The sequence below is a fragment of the Neovison vison genome, chromosome 9 (assembly GCF_020171115.1).
Source record: "Neovison vison isolate M4711 chromosome 9, ASM_NN_V1, whole genome shotgun sequence".
Classification (NCBI taxonomy): domain Eukaryota; kingdom Metazoa; phylum Chordata; class Mammalia; order Carnivora; family Mustelidae; genus Neogale; species Neogale vison.
In genome coordinates, this window is record NC_058099.1 from 86,836,866 (window position 1) to 86,841,675 (window position 4,810).

The following is a 4,810-nucleotide window of genomic DNA, read 5'->3' on the forward strand; positions in this document are numbered from 1 at the left end:
GTCTGACTGAAATGTGGAAGATATATTATAGGATGAACCAGAAAGACTGTTCAGGAGGCTGTACCAGAAATTCTGATGAAAGAGGGTGGCAGCTTGGACCAGGTGTTAGCAGGGGACCAGTCTCATGCTTAGAGTTTCTTGGTTTCCACCTGAGTCCTTTATAGTTCAGCTCCATGGTAGAGAGATCTTGTAAACGTATAGATTAGGCCCTTTAATTTATCTTATTTTAAGAAATCATCTAATGGCTTCTCTTTGTACTAGAATAGATTATAAACTTCTCACAAAGACCCTGAAGTCTCCTGCCTATCACACTGCCCTTGTCCCAGAGCTCCCCATCTTGACCTTTGTACTCCAGCTGCTGTTATTTCTGTGTGTGTTCTCTAAACACGCTGAGTTTATTTCCAGTTAGGGTACATGTGTTCTTTCTCCCTGGAATGTTCTTTCTCCAGATTTTTGCCTGGCTAGTGGCTTTTCATCCTTCAGGTCTCAGTTCAAAGGTAGCCTCTCAGAGTCATTTCCCAAACTGTCTTCCTTTTCTCTCACTACTCTCTATCGTACATTAGAAAGAAATGGTCTTCATAACACTCATTATTAGTTTTCTTGCTTAATTATTAGCTTTTTAATTATTTCTTTCCTTCCCCTATATTGTAACTTCATCAAAGGAAACCAGTCTTCTTTGCTATAGAATTCTTATCATCTATAATGGTATAAATGCATAATATATGTTAGTTGTTAACTGACTAAATAAATCATCTGCTTTATTTTTCAAGTAGGCGATTTCCTGCCAAATTCACCCAAGGACATTTTTTTTCTTTGCACTGCGCAGTTTGTCTTAAATTCTTTAAAAAAATTGATTGCCATGCACACAGTGAAACTGACTTGAATGAAATATTTGGCTCTTTGGTCTGCCACCAGAGAAAATATCAGCTGGCTATTAGCTGATGGCAAAAAGCTGAAATCTCCAAGTTCACTTATATTTTTGGTATTAGAATGAGAAGGTGAATTGCAAAATATCATGACTTTTATGGTCTGGATTTTCATTCTTTATATCTGGACCTGCCAGTCCTAGTAAATCTAGTTACTTTTTTTCTCTTTTTTTCATAACATCGTGTTTGCATTACGTCCCTCCCTCACTGTCCTGAAATTTCCACTGGGGAAGGGCAGACTGGAAGTAGACAAGAAGTATCATCTCCTTCCCTGTCTATGCTTACTTAGAATTACATATACTAAAGTTTGGGATTTTAGCTCTGGGCTAGGTTTGCTTATGCAGTCCTTTTTGGGCTGCAATCAAATTGTACAATTTTTCCACTGACAAGATTAATCTCTCAAGAAGCAAGTTATGGTGCTCTGATGTTTACCATTTGTGCCAATAACAAATGTCTTTAAGTTATTGGCTGTGATGGTTATTTTTTAGGGTCAACTTTACTGGGCTGAGAAATGCCCAGATAGCTGGTAAAATATTATTTGGGGTATATCTGTGAGGGTATCTCCAGAAGAGATCAGCATTTGAATTAGCAGACTGAGTAAAGATCAACCTCACCAAGGCTGGTGGACATTATCCAATCTCTTGACACTCTGAACAGAACAAAAAGGGCGAGGCAGGTGAATAGTCCCTCTGCTTGAGCTAAGACGTTCATCTTCTCCATCTTCAGATATTGGTGCTCCTGGTTCCTGGGCTTTTTGCCTCAGATCAGGATTTACACCATCATCACCCTGATTCTCAGACCATTGGCAATGTACTGATTTCTACTACTGGTTTATCTGGTTCTCAAGCTTGCAGATGATAATCCAATGATGGGTGCACAGCTGGAAATATTCCTATGAAACGTAACCTTCTTTAGATTAGTTTCCATTTTCATTATTCTTTAGGTACACTTAATTGTACATGTCTGAGTTATAGTCATTGTGTCAACTATCCAAGACTCTCATCTTTTCTCTGTTAATACTAAAATGGGTGTTCCTTGAAGGATAATGCCATGTCTACATCATTACGTCTTCTTGGTGCTGAGGTAGCAAATAAATTCCATCTTTTGTGTCAACTACAAATAGATTGCCTAGAGAGGCAATCTGAGGCTATGTTTGACATCACTGGGAAAGATTTTTATGTCAGATTAGCAATGTGCTCATGCATGGAAAAGATAACTTTGAGGCTAAATGCATAGCAAATGCATGCTACCTCTGTCTTTGTGGTTAAGTAGGTACCTATGATAGACAGGCATATGATAAATGTTTGCTAGTTAGATGAATAAACTTTAGTTTTATTTGGACAATCCTATGTGGAAAGGTCTTTTCATCCTAACCTTCAGAATTTCCTTTCTGACACATTAAACCCAATCAGTCCAGAAACTCTTCCTTGGATTGGCCCGTTAACATCAATGCATTTTTTTGACGTCACCCAAATTGAACTTCTGAAGTTCTGAAGTTAAATTATGTATTTGTCTTTAAATATGTATTTGTCTTTAAACATTGTTTGTATATCCCTATCTATCTGGGGTAGTGATATCTATGATCTAGCCACTTTAATTTTGTCACGTTTATGGCTATGATTGATCATGGGCAAGAATGATGAAGTAGGCTAAGCATGCTCCCTGGTGTTCAAAGCTTAACTCTAAGATCTATTCTCTACTGCAAGGCCCTTCCCATATTATCAAAATCTGATTTCGGGAAAGGGTCTGCTATTATACAATAAAATACGTTTAAGATAGCATATTAACCTTTATAGGAGCATTTAAAAATGCCTTTTCTAATTCTAGAGCAAAAGTCTTATCTTCCATTTCAAGCCATGCTGATCAAGTAGTAAAATAATTTTTGAACATTTGACATTTCTTTCCAGAAGCTTGTGTTCACTCCTCCTTCATATATATCCCTTACAATTTTCCATCTTATACTATATAATCTCTCATGATTATTATAATATTTATACTATCCAAACAGGACCTAAGAAAGCATTTATAAAACAGCAAACAAACAAACAAACATCAAGAAAATCAAGAAAACAACAAAAATCTTGATATAAATGCCTAATGGCAATTTAAAAAATGCTATTCTGTCTGCAGACTAATTACACTTACATCCTTAGTCAAAATATGAAGACGGTTTTATTATTTTTGTAATCTAATGCTTGTCCAAAATTCAAATAATAAAATCTACTTCATAATTGTATTAGGAGGATACAGAGATATACACAGGTTAGCACAAGGACACTGTAATGGATACTCAACAGATGATAGGTATTATCAGTGTTAACTCTAGCCTGTATCTCAAACATGTTTTCCCTTCACTACTGTGCCCGTGAAAATGTCACTTACTACTATATTAAACTTAAATATTTGTAGCAGTAAGGGGAGAATGAACATGACTTTGAGATTCTTCAACAAATCCCCACTTTGTTTTTTCCAACCAAGTGTGTTTTATAAGGACTGAGGACAAGTAGCAAAAATGATTGGTTTGAATTTCATATGGTTTTTCTGACTGCACTACTTTGTGTGTGTGTGTGTGTGTTTGTGTGCATGCATGTAAAAGTGCTATACTTTTCAAGCAGAAAAAATGCTTTTAAAAATATGGTTAAGCTTTGTGCAGTGGCAGTATCGCAGCCAATGAGGTTTATCCGAGGCACGATTATTGCTAATGAAAAATATGGTTAAAAGAAAAACAAAGTTTTGAGCATTCCTAAACCAAAACAGTCCTCTGAGTAAATGGAAAGTGGTTCTATAAAAACTCATAAGCATATACCATTAACCTGTTTTATTTTCCTACTTAGTCTGTAGGTATGAAGGAAGCTGTCTGAAGGAAGAAAAACATATTCATAATTCCATTGTGGTTTTTATAGCAAAAAACACACACAGTGAAATTCAGTAAGTATTTACTGAAGAAATACAGCAAATAGTCCACCAAATTTTTGTTGATTTTTATAAATTTGGCCCTGGGTATGGTTCCTTAGCTGTGGACTGCATTTCCCATCCTCCTTTGCCATCTAACTATTTCCCACAATAGAAGGTGAGTTGAAATGATTATGTCACTTTAGGTCCAAGTGGTAAGAAGGGCATGTGTTTGCTCCATGTTCTCTCTCTTTCTGAGGACTGTGGAGTCAGACTCTGAGGCCTTGAGGTATGTGGAGACAAGACAAAAGTTGCTAGAGCCTCAGTCACCCCCAGGATCACTCATGGAACTATCGTGAAGAAATAAACTCTTACAGAGTTAAGATATTGAACATTTGGGGTTTATTACAGTGTTATTACAGTTTGTTTACAGTGGCTAATAATCACCAGATGAATTACAACACTCATTTTTCATTCAGATACCCTGGGATCTGCCTAGGCCTTGGCAAATTTGCATAACTTTCAACATCAAGCACACTTCATGACTCCATTGCTAACTTTGATTCTTACTCTTCTTTTAAATTTCAACTTTTGACATCTTAAATATCTAAACTTTTTTTTTTTTAAAGATTTCCCTATTTATTTGACAGAGAGAGATCACAAGTAGGCAGAGAGAGAGAGAGGAGGAAGCAGGCTCCCCGCTGAGCAGAGAGCCCGATGCGGGACTCGATCCCAGGACCCTGAGACCATGACCTGAGCTGAAGGCAGCGGCTTAACCCACTGAGCCACCCAGGCGCCCCATAGCAGAATATTGTTTTATTGGCATTTTTAAGATGTTCTACCTTTTGGAACATCAAGGATGAAGCCAGACCACACGGTGTATGCTATTCTTGTGAAGTCTTACTTTATACTGTTGCTTGGACTGAATATATATTTGATATTTTGGTACGTAAGTACTCTGTGGCCTATCAGGACAGTTAGCAGCCTGTTGT

At 37.0% G+C, this 4,810-nt stretch overlaps 1 non-coding gene across 1 annotated transcript; it reads left to right on the forward strand.

Annotated features, from left to right (window-relative positions):
• Positions 1-3,567: 3,567 nt before the first annotated feature.
• Positions 3,568-3,701, forward strand: LOC122917829. Its single transcript, XR_006386476.1, has one exon. It is a non-coding gene; the product is annotated as a U4 spliceosomal RNA (small nuclear RNA).
• Positions 3,702-4,810: the final 1,109 nt, after the last annotated feature.